The sequence below is a fragment of the Hipposideros armiger genome, unplaced genomic scaffold (genome assembly GCF_001890085.2).
Source record: "Hipposideros armiger isolate ML-2016 unplaced genomic scaffold, ASM189008v1 scaffold_462, whole genome shotgun sequence".
In the NCBI taxonomy this organism is placed as follows: Eukaryota; Metazoa; Chordata; class Mammalia; order Chiroptera; family Hipposideridae; genus Hipposideros; species Hipposideros armiger.
The window spans coordinates 897993-914707 of NW_017731812.1; the positions used below are offsets into that span (position 1 = coordinate 897993).

Below are 16715 nucleotides of genomic sequence, written 5' to 3' on the forward strand. Positions count from 1 at the left end.
GAACCGCTGTTGCTCAGAGCTCAAACTCTTGAGCGAGCTCTTAACCAACTGAGCCACTCGGCTGGCCCTCACTGCAGCTTTATTTACAGTGGCAAAGACATGGAAACAACCAAAGTGTCCTTTGATAGATGATTGGATAAAGAAGATGTGGTATGTATACACAGTGGAATACTACTCTGCCAGAAGAGAAGCTGAAATAGTGCCATTTGTGTCAACATGGATGCATCTTGAGATAATTATGCTAAGCAAAATAAGTCACACAGAAAATGTCGAGACCCATATGATTTCACTAATATGTGGGATATATAACTGAAAGCAACAAAGAAACAAGACAAATAAAGAAACAAACCTCATAGACACAGACAATAGTTTAGTGGTTACCAGAAGGTAAGTGGGGAGGGTGGTGGTAGATGAGGGTAAATGGGATCAAATACATGTTGATGGAAGAAGAACTGACTCTGGGTGATGAACACACAATGTGATATATAGATGATGTATTACAGAATCGTACACTTGAAACCTATGTAATTTTACTAACCATTGTTGCCCCAATAAATTTTAATTTAAACAAAAAAGAAAAGAAATTGCAGGAATATTTTCAAAGTAGTTGGCCCATTTTACACTCTGACCAACAATGAATGTGAGCTCTAGCATCACAAAATCATAGAGATATTGTGTGTGTGTGTGTGCACGCCCACACTAATTTTAGTCATTTAGGTGGGTATATGTATTTATGTGCTCCTCTATATGACAATTTTTGAAAAGTGAAAACAAATACTACAAAAATGAGATTACATTGATCACACAAGCTATGAAATTTATGATAATTAAAAGTATTTTATGATATGAAAAAATCACTTATAATTACTGCTGGAAAATAGCTCACCATCAAAATACATAAAGTTGAACTTTTAAATGGACTTCATGCAATATAATTTTTTAAAATTATTCTTTTACATTTATTTTTTTTCAACTTTCTATCACCTTCATTCTAATTATGTATATAGGTAGACTCTGGGAACATTTTGCCCATGTCAAAAACTAAAAGAAATTGAAAACTTTTGCTCATGTTAGAATAGCCACTTTCTAAAATCTAAGACAACAGGGGTAAGAAGTTGGTGGACTATTCTAGAATGCTAGCTTCCAGAATAAAGATGTATATTTGCTTTATCTCATAATTATTTATTGATCCATTCCTTCATCCATTCATCTGCCTTGCATGGCACCATATCCTGTTCTAAAAACAAAGTATTTGCAAGTATTCCAGTTATGTTTACATAATTCTCTTTTAAAGCTTGTTCCACAAGTAAGCTTGCCCTTCCTCAGCATTTCCAGACGCTGAACTGTTCTAAATGTTTAATACCCTCAAATGATCCATTACACCATGTTGTATCTCTAATACAAAAAGGTTAAAAGATCATAAAAGCAAGAACGTATGCCCATAACATTTGTGTGCACCTTGGAAATAGGAATATAAGGACTGAGTCGGATTATATTCAGCTTGCCAAGAAACTGAATAAATACTAAAAAAAATATAAAAACGAAAAGAGCTTGGCATATGGGCCATGGAGTCAAACAGCACTTTCCTTAAGGGTGGTGGGGAGACGAGTAGCTGCCAACATCTCTGCAAGGTATTTTTTCCCTGTCTGACAGAAAAATAAGAAATCTACAGTTGGACTATGGAGAAGTATTCAAAAATTAGGTTTCTTACAGACACATATGTAAAAGTCCATCAGGAGCTCACCTCCCCTCATTCAAGTCTAAGCTTTAAAGATGTCTTCTCAGGAGGTCTTCATGTCCAACCTCTCAGATTTAGGCCTTTCTATCCCCAAAGTTCACTTTTCTCTATAACACTTAACCATTTCTAATACCAACTTCATTTATTTATTTATTATTTATTTACTGAACTCTCTCACTAGACTATAAGCTTTGTGATGACAGAAACTTTTGTTGCTTCTTTTGTTATTGGCACATAAAGTTTAGTAATATCTGTAGAATGCATAGATAAATGAATGAATATGTGAAGACTACTTAGGCAAAAACTAGGTCACATTGTGGAAAAGAAATTTATAACAGTGCTATGCACACTCAAGAGAATCTTCAAGAACTAAAAGTAATAAAATTAAAAACCATACATCTAACATAGACACCGTCCATCAGCAAATCAAGAAGCTTAAGATCACTGTAATAAGGCAAAACATGGCTAACCAGGGGTAGCTGGGTATGAAGGATCTTGAGGCCATGTCACCTACCCAGAAGAGGGACTGAGAAAGAGAAAATAAGGAATTAAATAAATGTCACAAAGTAGCCTGTAAATTGAAGTTTCTCCAACACAAGTTAGCAGGCTTAAATATCAACCATTTGTTGAATTTAGATTTAAGATCAGTGAAATTATTTGGGAGACCGCAAAAGCAAACAGCCTTACCTCAATAGAGTTCTTTAAATAATACCAGGAGTGTTAAAACTATAGCAGTAGTAGAATTTTCACTATGTCCTAGGACTTTAAGTTTGAACCAGTCACACTTCAAAGACTCTAACTTCTTCAAAACGATGTTATATTTTAGAAAGATAAATTAATAAGTGATTTTTGTGAAATTATTTAATTTTTATTCAATAGTAAGCTAATGAATTACTTTCATTAAATAAATAACATGATTATTTCCTAATGCTAATTCAAATATATAAAGAAATACATTTCTCAACAAATTTGAACATTTGTTCAAAATTTGAAATATAGCATTTTTGCCTGCAATAAACTCCATACCTTGATCATTTTCTCCAAGTAATCCAAATAACTTATTGTCAGTAGCAGAAAGATGCCCTTCTCATTAAAAAAACAAGCACATTATGATGAAAATAAATGATAGTGACGTGCTTTAACAAGAGTTGCATTGAGAGAAACAACTCCTACCCCCTGCAGATCCAAACATAATTGACATTTACATCATGGTAAAATTAGAATATAGTTATGAGATAATTATAAATTAATAAACACTAAATGCACTGCTTACCCTGGGTACACATCTTAAGTTCCTTTTTTTCTTTTTTCTTTCTTTCTTTTTTTTTTTAAAGATTTTTTTTGGGGAATTGGTCCAGGTCGAGCTGTTGCTCACCATTTCAGCCATAGAGGGTGCAGCATCACTGGCCCTCATGTGGGATCCGAACTGAGGCCCCACTGCTCAGAGCTGGCATCCCAAGCCAACTCCTAACCAATGCACCACTCAGGTGGCCCCTCTTAATTTCTTCTATTATTTTCCCAATCATGAAAAGTACAAAATAGAATGATCATGAAAAAGGGATTGAGCTGTTCACCAACCCAACAAAAGTGACTATGACTCAACACTTTTTCTCACTATACATAAGAAAACAAAGAAATTTTAATAGAACTCTTACTTTTTCTATATATAGCTTGCATTCAATTATTATGATTACTTTTTTTTTTCCACTAGTGAGTAGGGAACCTACATATTGAGATCCATGTGTATCTCATACATTCTTTGTTTGGAAGTTTGCCACACTCCGCAAACCCCATGTTATTTTTGCATACCTGATGACGATAATATTTCATGCTGCTAAAAAAACAAACAAACAAAAAAACCCCAAAAATCACAAACAGTGGGGATAATACTTGAATACACCATTGGCCATGTGATAGAACCATTTCAATAGTTTAGGGAATAACTAGAAAAATGATGGAGCTTGAATCTCAAGGAGACAAGACTATTTAAAGGAAATGGGGATAATAAGCCAGAGATGTAAAAAACCTGACAACATAATTGCCTGCCTCATGCATTTGATATAATGAATAAATGAGATAGTGCATAGAAAGTGGTAATACTGTGTCCGTTACATAGCAATCACTCAATGACCTTAGCTATTTTAGAGAAAAAAGTACAATTTGAATTGTTGCATCATTTAACATATTTAACAAAAAAACTAAATAAAAGATGTAATCTAAAGAATTTAACACAGAACAAATCATGGAACTTATAGCAATAACATTTCTGTCTTAATCTAAACAATGTCTGACTGCAAAATTTAAAAAAATATATTGTTAATTATTTAGAGAAATGCTAAAGTTTGGAGATATTGTAGAGAATCTTCAAAGATTAAGTAAATAGATTTGATGACATTTGATTTTTTTTTTTTGCTTTTTAGCTCAGAGATAGTATAATGCCAGAACATAAAAATTCTATTCAAAATTCATAATTTTTAACTTGGAATGTGAACAAAACATTTCATAATAAAGGTATATTCAGATAATCCTTATGTAGGTATCCATGATTTATCAATAATAAAATGTTAATTTACAGGAGACATGAAGCAGCCTGGATTTGAAATACATTTTCAAATCAAAATAATTTAAACATTCAATAAACAGAAACTGCTTTAAAAAAATTATAAAATGTATGTCAGAGCTCAAGAGAAGTAATTTAGAGATAACTAATCTTTTCTTTTATCTACTCTGATTCTTACTTATAATAATGTTCTGCTTTTCAAAACACATTGGGTTGTTGGAAAAGTCATGACATATTTTTTCTGTTTTTCGTTGCAAAATTGCGTCATGACTTTTCCAACAACCCAATAATTAAGAGTGCATTTTTAGAATGTGCATTTTTAGACTATCTTTAGCTATTCCAAAAATATCATAGCATCCATACATTATAAATATATTGAAATGGAGATATCGAGTCAATCTAAATTATTCTGTAATTTCCAACATTATGATGCATCCATATTTTCCTAATGATAAATATAAAACCAATTACCCAGAATGAATGATAATGCCAGTGTCATTAACTATATACTAATTTCATCACTGCCTTCACTACAAGCAAAGGAAGACATTTCCTTCATAGACATTTGCCTTCTGAACCATGCTGACCCCTTAGATAAAAGCCATACCATCACTGAATAATCCTGTCTCCTAAATCTCTGGAATGCTGCAGAAGCAATAAAATAATTCTACCAATACTTGCTCTTCTTCTAAAGTTCATCTATACTTATAGTGCTCTGACAACTGAAAAAAAAGTATATCTAATTCAAACTAAAAGTTAGAAGAAGTCAGATCATAAAAAGTAGTAGGGATTCAGGTCAATTAAGGAGGTACAACTTAAGACCCATAATGCCTGGTAAATTTATTTGGCAATGTTTTTGATGTTTCTAATCTTTTTGTAATTATTTCCAGAGTTACTTTAATTTTTATTTAATTTATAGATTTTTCTCCCAATATGCCTTCTATTGTGTAAGCATAGTCAAAAGTTTCTTCCTATTTTGTTGTTAAACTGATTAATAAAAATAACTTAGGTATGATATTAATATGTGCGTATGTGTATATATGTTTCTGATTTTTAATATCTATACAATGTTAAGTATGCTTAGGACAGACTTTCATTTTGAGGTGATTTTAAAGTAGGACACAATTTTGATGACTGAGACACAAAACTGATTTACATATATTTTTTTCCATAAATATAAATATTACCAACAGATTCAAATGGTTCAGTATGCTTAAATTTTATATTGTTTAGAATGTTATAGCTTCCCTTAATTTCTCTCAGATATGTAATTATATTAGTATATTTCAGTTTTTCCAATATACTTATTCCTAAAAAGTATTCTTATTGATGCACATCCAGTGATGAGATAAAAAATGAATAAGATTTTGTGATGCTGCACAGTTAAGATGCTTCTGCCAAACATTTGCCCAGATGTTTTGATAAGGCTCTACAGAGGAAAACAGAGTAATAATTATTGCAGGATACCTGGATGTATTGATTCTGTGCACTCACATACCTGTGAGAGGCAGCTGATTTACCTCTAAGAGGTAGGACCTGAATAACCCTATGGCAGGAGGACGGAGGGCAGGGCTACCACTTGCCTTGATAGGCTTTTCTGAGAATTAGGAAAAGATACCCATCTGGGAAGATATAGCCCTAATTTATTTGGCTAATGGAGCACAGATGGGATTTCAGGCTCAAATTATCTCCTTGGCCATGAATGCTGTTCAGTGAATTATCTGATCAATTGTATATGATGGCCTTGGGAGGGTGGGATGATTCCTCAATTAGAATAAGAAGAAATAGGAAAGAAATAAGGGAGGAAGGAAGGAAGGAAGGAAGGAAGGAAGGAAGGAAGAAAATAATACCATCAGCACCAAATCTGTTTCCTCTGAAATAGAGATTTTCTCAAAGTATGATTACTCCCATGTAGGGATCCTATTGAGAAATACTTCACATCTTTCTTAAAACTAAATAAATAAGGGCTAGCCGAGTGGCTCAGTTGGTTAAGAGCTCGCTCAAGAGTGTGAGCTCTGAGCAACAGCAGTTCGATTCCCGGCCCGAGCTGAGCTGCCAACAGGTGGCAGGATGGCTCAGATAAAAAAAAAAAAAGTAAATAAAAATTTCTCTATATGGTGAGGATAGGGTTGTTCTAAAGATCCAAATTGCCTCAAAAAATAGTAGGCTACCCTGTCAGGGGCCATCCCCAAAAAAACTGGATCAGAGGTATACCCCGTCCAGGGCGACACTATTTCCTAGAAAGGCTTATTTCTGCTAGAAAATGGCAGTGGTGGCAACTGCTGCTCTTGGCACAGCCATGGCGGCTCTGCATCTCCACGTAATTCCTCAGTCAGAAACGTACTTCTCCCTGATGGGTTTAAACCCCTTCTTGGAATTGCGACTCGTGCCAGCAGGGAAGACTGTGCCGAGCTCACACATCCTTGACCACATCAGTGCACAACTCTGGAGCCCTCTCTCCTGGGTCTGTAAAGCAGCCACAGCTCATGTGCATGTAAATAACAAGGAGACAACAGGCCTGAGGAGAGCAAGGCCATCTTGGCACTGCACAGCTTGAGTGTTGGTGAGAATAAGGAGACGGAGGCAGGTGTTTGCAGTGTGCCACATAGACATTTTTGGAAACAAATCAGCTCACAATTCTTGTATTATGTCTTCAAAATTAATTCAGTCTCCTTTATGTTTGATCAATTAAGCAGAATTAGTGCCCTGATTCTCAATGCCTCTGTGACAAGCTAACACGTTACATTTAATATAGAAAGTCAATATTTAAAGGCCACCTTTACATGAGTAAAACATATTAAGGGAAAAGTCAAATATAGAATCATTTCTGTGCTATCATTACAGCTCTGTGAAATTATTTTTGCTTATGGACAAGAACTGAAAGAAAATACAATTTAAAGTGTTTTATGTTAGTGTGGTATGAGTGTGGATAAACAAGTGTTCATCTTTATTTTATTCTTTTAACATTCTGTTGCATTTTTTAATACATGTAATGAATCGCTAATGTATCTTCTGTTTTGAATATTTTGCATTAAATACTTGAGGTTTTATACTCAGTTACCTTACCTTTGAGAACAGTATAATAAATTGTTAATATTTCTCTATCAAATTGGCTAAGAAAAAGTATACAAAATTTAAAAAAAGTGTTATAGTTATTCTGAGGGGAATTAAATAATAATTTCCATATACATAATAGCAAATGCACACAATTTGAATAAACCTAAGTTTTGGAAGTCTTTTCCAAGTATATTATTATTATTATATACCTTTTGTGATAGAAAGACATAGACTTTAACACTCATTAGGCATAAAGTAAACACTGGTTGTGTGACTTTGTACACATACCTTCTCCTAGCCTCAATTTTTTTTTTATCTGTATAATGGAAGTAATTACACCTTCATAACTGGGTTGCTTCGAATTTTAAGAATATAGAGCAATGGCTCAATCTACAACAATGAGGGTGTGTGTAATATGAGTTTTGTTGGGACGTGTTTAAATTGCCTTGAAGGTACTCATGTAGAGAAAAGTTAGCAATGGGGTAGTGCAAGAGAAAGATATGCTTAAGAGTTTTAAGGTTGACTTTATGCCACTAAAAAATAACCTGCCATTCACAACAATGTATAATTAGTAAGAAAATATCATGCTAATATTCCACATTTTCTGACTTTCCACATGATTCCTCGCTAATGCTTTATTTGAAATATCAAGTACGTATGTATGTAAGTAATTTATTTCCCTGCTTGCATGAGTCCTATACATGAGTTTATACTGTTCTCAAAGGTAAGGTAACTGAGTTCTTGTCCTTCTATAATGCGTAAATATCGTAAATTTGTTACCAGTACATACAATTTCTTGTACCTTGTATCAGTTCTTATGTTTTGTAATTATTTGTTACATAAAATTTCTTGTACCATACTATGTTAAAAATAAATGCTAAAATTCATTTACAACACAAAAAAAACAAGTACCTAAATATAAACAAATAAAAATTTTAATTAAAAAATTAAAACTAAAGTTTTTTTCCCTGAAAGTTTCGGCCAAAAATGTGTGTGTGCATTATACATGGGAGCACCTTATACACAGCAAAATACAATAGTGTGTGAAAACCTGCAAGTCAAGTTACACTCACTTGACAGTAATTTAAAAAAAATATTTTTAAATTCTGTAAAATTATATCTATTAGCAGCAAGCAGAAAATTCCCTTCTGATATTTAACATTATTTTTCAATGCCTTTCCTCATACTAACAAATATTTTTAAAATATGGAAAAGATCAGCTTGACAAATAATTATCATCACTGGTTTATTTCAACATATTTTAGATAGCTTATTTGTTAAAACATGGCAAAGTGTTCTTGCATTCACCTTAAATCATCACTTATTACTTTTATATTTTATAATTGCAAATGCCATTATTGTAGGAATTTCTATTTGGATACTGGGTACACCAGAAATTTCCTTATTGCTTTATTGTTTTTTTCACTGTAATTTTCTTCACTCTTGTTGTTCATTTAATTATTCTTGAATTTCAAATGTAGAATACTAGACTCAAAGTGTATTTTACGAAAGTCTCTAATTCAGGATTTTGTCTCCTCAATAATTCAACAGAGAATGATTAATGGTCTTCAGGACACAGATGTTCTTGTGAGGCTCAATCTAAGCACTTAGTGTTTCCTTTTACTTTTCACTGTTTGTAGATAATATACATCGCCTTTTACAAATAATACAAAACCTGCAATGTAGCTTATAGGTCATAGTACACCCCAATAAATCCCACAGTGATCTAGTATGGTAGATATTCTGGTTATTATAATTTTTCAACTGCCAAACCTGAGACTATGGGTTTGCTTCATATACTGTTTTGAAGTAGCAGAGTTGGAACTAACACTCATGCTTTTGAATAACAAATGTCATATTATTTCATAATTCCAGACTACTTCTATGTTATAATGCACCAAAAAAAAATCAAGCTATGAACTTATAGCATAGAAACTATCAAATGAGATTATAAATTTAAATTATTTGGATTGCATGCATTTGATCTGAAAGCAAATTCTAGCTGTTTTATTTGGAAAAAAATATTGTATTTTGTTTTGAAATACATTTTTATATCTATTATAAATAATATTCAATGTTTTATTTATAATCACCTGTGAGTGAGATGATATCATTTAACTATGAGTATTCATTAGAGTAAGAATTGTTTCATATAGAAGGATGTCCTTCAGTTATATGATGACACTGAATTCTTATGTCACCTATAGTTAGGTTTTTATTCATTTTCAAAAGGTGCAACATGCAAACATAATAATAAACGCTCTTTTCAAATGCTTTTAAGACATCAAGTATTTCAATCATCCTAACAGTAAGACATCTTTAATAAATTATTGTCTAACCAGGTAGATCAAATTGGAGGAGGAAAAGAAGCAGGAGAAATAAACAACAAAAAAAGTTTACTCAAAATACGGAAAATTTGGAGCTTGAAAATAAAAATTTTTTAAAAAGACATGGGAATTATATTTTGTAGTTTTAAATATGCTCAATGTAGATTTGTCCAATAGGGGTGCCATAGCTTTGGCACTCAATTATTTACTTCCTTTAATTATTTGCTTTATATAACTATTACTAAATTGTTGATACTAAAAATTGCTTTAGAGAAAAACGCCTCTTTGTCCTTGCCCTTTTTGCTTCTTCTCTTCCCATCTCCTCCCAAATGCACTCAAGGCAAGTGCTCACTCCCACCATGACTATCACTCTACTGCAAAAGCTCTTGGCAAAGTAACAATGAAATAAAAATAAATAGAGAATCAATACTAAATCCTCATCTTAGCACACTCATAGAAGCCACTGTCATGGATGTTTACTTCCTCTTTCCTAAAAGCTATCTTTACAAGGCATCTGAATAAACATTCTTCAGTTTTTTCCTCAATTTCAGTAGCTGCTTCTCTCTGGTGTTTTTGCTAATTCTCCTTATCCCTGCAACCTATGTTTCTATGTTTTAGTCCATATAATTCTTTTTTACCTGCCTCCTTTTAGATTATTGGCATGAAACACCATGCAGAATCCCAATTTTATATCTCCAGTCAACTCAGCTTTCTTAAACTTTGAAATCATATATCCAACTGCCTATTTTATATCTTCACTTATATGTCAAATAGGCATCCCGCACTTGTCTGAAAATGAACTCCTCAGTCTCCCCACCTGAAACCTGCCATTTTCTCAGTCTCAGTATGTAGAAATTCCTTCTTTCTAGTTGCCCAGGCAACTCCCACCTTCCAGTTACCCATGAACAAAACATTGGTAACATTCCTTATGCTTTTTTTGTGCTCTTCCATGTCATATCTAGTCCATCGTCAAATTAAATCATGACAATTCTCAGTTCAAAAACTTCCAACAGCTTCCCACCTCATAGAAATTAAAAGCTAAATCTCTCACAATACTTCACATTGATTTATTTGATGATTTTTATCCTACCATCTCTTTGATTTCATTTTGTCTCTTTCCCACTCACTCATTCTCCAGTACACTAACCTCCCAGAACACATCAAACACATTGCTGCCTCAAGGCATTTGTACCTGTTGTCCCTCCTGCTGCCAGAAAAGCTACATGGCTAGATTCCTACTTTCTTCATGTCTCAGAGCAAATGTCACCTAGCAGAAAATCCTCCTGTGATCTCCCAGAAGATAAAACAAAAGAAAACAACAAAACAAAAGAAAAAACCTAACCCCAATATTCTCTATTCCTTTACCTCTGACTTATTTCTTCTAAAATATTCATCACTTCAAAATATTGTAGATTTTTCTTTGTACAGTCAGTCAACATCTCTCTTACTAGAAAGACAATTTCAAAAGAACAGGGATTTTTAAATTTTCTTTTATTCATAGCTATATTTCTAGATAATTCAAGTAGGCACGTGATATACATATCTTGAATAAATGAAATACTTTTAATAAAACATTAATGAATATTTTTGAAAATTGGGAAATAGAAGATGGTATAATTTTTATAGATTATTTGTATAACACATTTCATAAGAAAAGTTGACACAACTTATGAAAATATAGACAAATAATAGGCAAATAAAATAAAAGAATATATACATATATATATATATATATATATANAGGAAGGAAGGAAGGAAGGAAGGAAGGAAGGAAGGAAGGAAGGAAGGAAGGAAGGAAGGAAGGAAGGAAGGAAGGAAAGAAGGAAGGAAGGAAGGAAGGAAGGAAAGGAGGAAAGAAGGAAGAAAATAATACCATCAGCACCAAATCTGTTTCCTCTGAAATAGAGATTTTCTCAAAGTATGATTACTCCCATGTAGGGATCCTATTGAGAAATACTTCACATCTTTCTTAAAACTAAATAAATAAGGGCTAGCCGAGTGGCTCAGTTGGTTAAGAGCTCGCTCAAGAGTGTGAGCTCTGAGCAACAGCAGTTCGATTCCCGGCCCGAGCTGAGCTGCCAACAGGTGGCAGGATGGCTCAGATAAAAAAAAAAAAAGTAAATAAAAATTTCTCTATATGGTGAGGATAGGGTTGTTCTAAAGATCCAAATTGCCTCAAAAAATAGTAGGCTACCCTGTCAGGGGCCATCCCCAAAAAAACTGGATCAGAGGTATACCCCGTCCAGGGCGACACTATTTCCTAGAAAGGCTTATTTCTGCTAGAAAATGGCAGTGGTGGCAACTGCTGCTCTTGGCACAGCCATGGCGGCTCTGCATCTCCACGTAATTCCTCAGTCAGAAACGTACTTCTCCCTGATGGGTTTAAACCCCTTCTTGGAATTGCGACTCGTGCCAGCAGGGAAGACTGTGCCGAGCTCACACATCCTTGACCACATCAGTGCACAACTCTGGAGCCCTCTCTCCTGGGTCTGTAAAGCAGCCACAGCTCATGTGCATGTAAATAACAAGGAGACAACAGGCCTGAGGAGAGCAAGGCCATCTTGGCACTGCACAGCTTGAGTGTTGGTGAGAATAAGGAGACGGAGGCAGGTGTTTGCAGTGTGCCACATAGACATTTTTGGAAACAAATCAGCTCACAATTCTTGTATTATGTCTTCAAAATTAATTCAGTCTCCTTTATGTTTGATCAATTAAGCAGAATTAGTGCCCTGATTCTCAATGCCTCTGTGACAAGCTAACACGTTACATTTAATATAGAAAGTCAATATTTAAAGGCCACCTTTACATGAGTAAAACATATTAAGGGAAAAGTCAAATATAGAATCATTTCTGTGCTATCATTACAGCTCTGTGAAATTATTTTTGCTTATGGACAAGAACTGAAAGAAAATACAATTTAAAGTGTTTTATGTTAGTGTGGTATGAGTGTGGATAAACAAGTGTTCATCTTTATTTTATTCTTTTAACATTCTGTTGCATTTTTTAATACATGTAATGAATCGCTAATGTATCTTCTGTTTTGAATATTTTGCATTAAATACTTGAGGTTTTATACTCAGTTACCTTACCTTTGAGAACAGTATAATAAATTGTTAATATTTCTCTATCAAATTGGCTAAGAAAAAGTATACAAAATTTAAAAAAAGTGTTATAGTTATTCTGAGGGGAATTAAATAATAATTTCCATATACATAATAGCAAATGCACACAATTTGAATAAACCTAAGTTTTGGAAGTCTTTTCCAAGTATATTATTATTATTATATACCTTTTGTGATAGAAAGACATAGACTTTAACACTCATTAGGCATAAAGTAAACACTGGTTGTGTGACTTTGTACACATACCTTCTCCTAGCCTCAATTTTTTTTTTATCTGTATAATGGAAGTAATTACACCTTCATAACTGGGTTGCTTCGAATTTTAAGAATATAGAGCAATGGCTCAATCTACAACAATGAGGGTGTGTGTAATATGAGTTTTGTTGGGACGTGTTTAAATTGCCTTGAAGGTACTCATGTAGAGAAAAGTTAGCAATGGGGTAGTGCAAGAGAAAGATATGCTTAAGAGTTTTAAGGTTGACTTTATGCCACTAAAAAATAACCTGCCATTCACAACAATGTATAATTAGTAAGAAAATATCATGCTAATATTCCACATTTTCTGACTTTCCACATGATTCCTCGCTAATGCTTTATTTGAAATATCAAGTACGTATGTATGTAAGTAATTTATTTCCCTGCTTGCATGAGTCCTATACATGAGTTTATACTGTTCTCAAAGGTAAGGTAACTGAGTTCTTGTCCTTCTATAATGCGTAAATATCGTAAATTTGTTACCAGTACATACAATTTCTTGTACCTTGTATCAGTTCTTATGTTTTGTAATTATTTGTTACATAAAATTTCTTGTACCATACTATGTTAAAAATAAATGCTAAAATTCATTTACAACACAAAAAAAACAAGTACCTAAATATAAACAAATAAAAATTTTAATTAAAAAATTAAAACTAAAGTTTTTTTCCCTGAAAGTTTCGGCCAAAAATGTGTGTGTGCATTATACATGGGAGCACCTTATACACAGCAAAATACAATAGTGTGTGAAAACCTGCAAGTCAAGTTACACTCACTTGACAGTAATTTAAAAAAAATATTTTTAAATTCTGTAAAATTATATCTATTAGCAGCAAGCAGAAAATTCCCTTCTGATATTTAACATTATTTTTCAATGCCTTTCCTCATACTAACAAATATTTTTAAAATATGGAAAAGATCAGCTTGACAAATAATTATCATCACTGGTTTATTTCAACATATTTTAGATAGCTTATTTGTTAAAACATGGCAAAGTGTTCTTGCATTCACCTTAAATCATCACTTATTACTTTTATATTTTATAATTGCAAATGCCATTATTGTAGGAATTTCTATTTGGATACTGGGTACACCAGAAATTTCCTTATTGCTTTATTGTTTTTTTCACTGTAATTTTCTTCACTCTTGTTGTTCATTTAATTATTCTTGAATTTCAAATGTAGAATACTAGACTCAAAGTGTATTTTACGAAAGTCTCTAATTCAGGATTTTGTCTCCTCAATAATTCAACAGAGAATGATTAATGGTCTTCAGGACACAGATGTTCTTGTGAGGCTCAATCTAAGCACTTAGTGTTTCCTTTTACTTTTCACTGTTTGTAGATAATATACATCGCCTTTTACAAATAATACAAAACCTGCAATGTAGCTTATAGGTCATAGTACACCCCAATAAATCCCACAGTGATCTAGTATGGTAGATATTCTGGTTATTATAATTTTTCAACTGCCAAACCTGAGACTATGGGTTTGCTTCATATACTGTTTTGAAGTAGCAGAGTTGGAACTAACACTCATGCTTTTGAATAACAAATGTCATATTATTTCATAATTCCAGACTACTTCTATGTTATAATGCACCAAAAAAAAATCAAGCTATGAACTTATAGCATAGAAACTATCAAATGAGATTATAAATTTAAATTATTTGGATTGCATGCATTTGATCTGAAAGCAAATTCTAGCTGTTTTATTTGGAAAAAAATATTGTATTTTGTTTTGAAATACATTTTTATATCTATTATAAATAATATTCAATGTTTTATTTATAATCACCTGTGAGTGAGATGATATCATTTAACTATGAGTATTCATTAGAGTAAGAATTGTTTCATATAGAAGGATGTCCTTCAGTTATATGATGACACTGAATTCTTATGTCACCTATAGTTAGGTTTTTATTCATTTTCAAAAGGTGCAACATGCAAACATAATAATAAACGCTCTTTTCAAATGCTTTTAAGACATCAAGTATTTCAATCATCCTAACAGTAAGACATCTTTAATAAATTATTGTCTAACCAGGTAGATCAAATTGGAGGAGGAAAAGAAGCAGGAGAAATAAACAACAAAAAAAGTTTACTCAAAATACGGAAAATTTGGAGCTTGAAAATAAAAATTTTTTAAAAAGACATGGGAATTATATTTTGTAGTTTTAAATATGCTCAATGTAGATTTGTCCAATAGGGGTGCCATAGCTTTGGCACTCAATTATTTACTTCCTTTAATTATTTGCTTTATATAACTATTACTAAATTGTTGATACTAAAAATTGCTTTAGAGAAAAACGCCTCTTTGTCCTTGCCCTTTTTGCTTCTTCTCTTCCCATCTCCTCCCAAATGCACTCAAGGCAAGTGCTCACTCCCACCATGACTATCACTCTACTGCAAAAGCTCTTGGCAAAGTAACAATGAAATAAAAATAAATAGAGAATCAATACTAAATCCTCATCTTAGCACACTCATAGAAGCCACTGTCATGGATGTTTACTTCCTCTTTCCTAAAAGCTATCTTTACAAGGCATCTGAATAAACATTCTTCAGTTTTTTCCTCAATTTCAGTAGCTGCTTCTCTCTGGTGTTTTTGCTAATTCTCCTTATCCCTGCAACCTATGTTTCTATGTTTTAGTCCATATAATTCTTTTTTACCTGCCTCCTTTTAGATTATTGGCATGAAACACCATGCAGAATCCCAATTTTATATCTCCAGTCAACTCAGCTTTCTTAAACTTTGAAATCATATATCCAACTGCCTATTTTATATCTTCACTTATATGTCAAATAGGCATCCCGCACTTGTCTGAAAATGAACTCCTCAGTCTCCCCACCTGAAACCTGCCATTTTCTCAGTCTCAGTATGTAGAAATTCCTTCTTTCTAGTTGCCCAGGCAACTCCCACCTTCCAGTTACCCATGAACAAAACATTGGTAACATTCCTTATGCTTTTTTTGTGCTCTTCCATGTCATATCTAGTCCATCGTCAAATTAAATCATGACAATTCTCAGTTCAAAAACTTCCAACAGCTTCCCACCTCATAGAAATTAAAAGCTAAATCTCTCACAATACTTCACATTGATTTATTTGATGATTTTTATCCTACCATCTCTTTGATTTCATTTTGTCTCTTTCCCACTCACTCATTCTCCAGTACACTAACCTCCCAGAACACATCAAACACATTGCTGCCTCAAGGCATTTGTACCTGTTGTCCCTCCTGCTGCCAGAAAAGCTACATGGCTAGATTCCTACTTTCTTCATGTCTCAGAGCAAATGTCACCTAGCAGAAAATCCTCCTGTGATCTCCCAGAAGATAAAACAAAAGAAAACAACAAAACAAAAGAAAAAACCTAACCCCAATATTCTCTATTCCTTTACCTCTGACTTATTTCTTCTAAAATATTCATCACTTCAAAATATTGTAGATTTTTCTTTGTACAGTCAGTCAACATCTCTCTTACTAGAAAGACAATTTCAAAAGAACAGGGATTTTTAAATTTTCTTTTATTCATAGCTATATTTCTAGATAATTCAAGTAGGCACGTGATATACATATCTTGAATAAATGAAATACTTTTAATAAAACATTAATGAATATTTTTGAAAATTGGGAAATAGAAGATGGTATAATTTTTATAG

At 32.9% G+C, this 16715-nt stretch overlaps 1 protein-coding gene across 1 annotated transcript in view; it reads right to left on the bottom strand.

The window, feature by feature from the left end:
• Positions 1–16715, bottom strand: part of LOC109395280 (contactin-5-like) — a 1255350-nt gene that overhangs the window by 876168 nt on the left and 362467 nt on the right. The gene's annotated exons all lie outside the window — the stretch shown is intronic.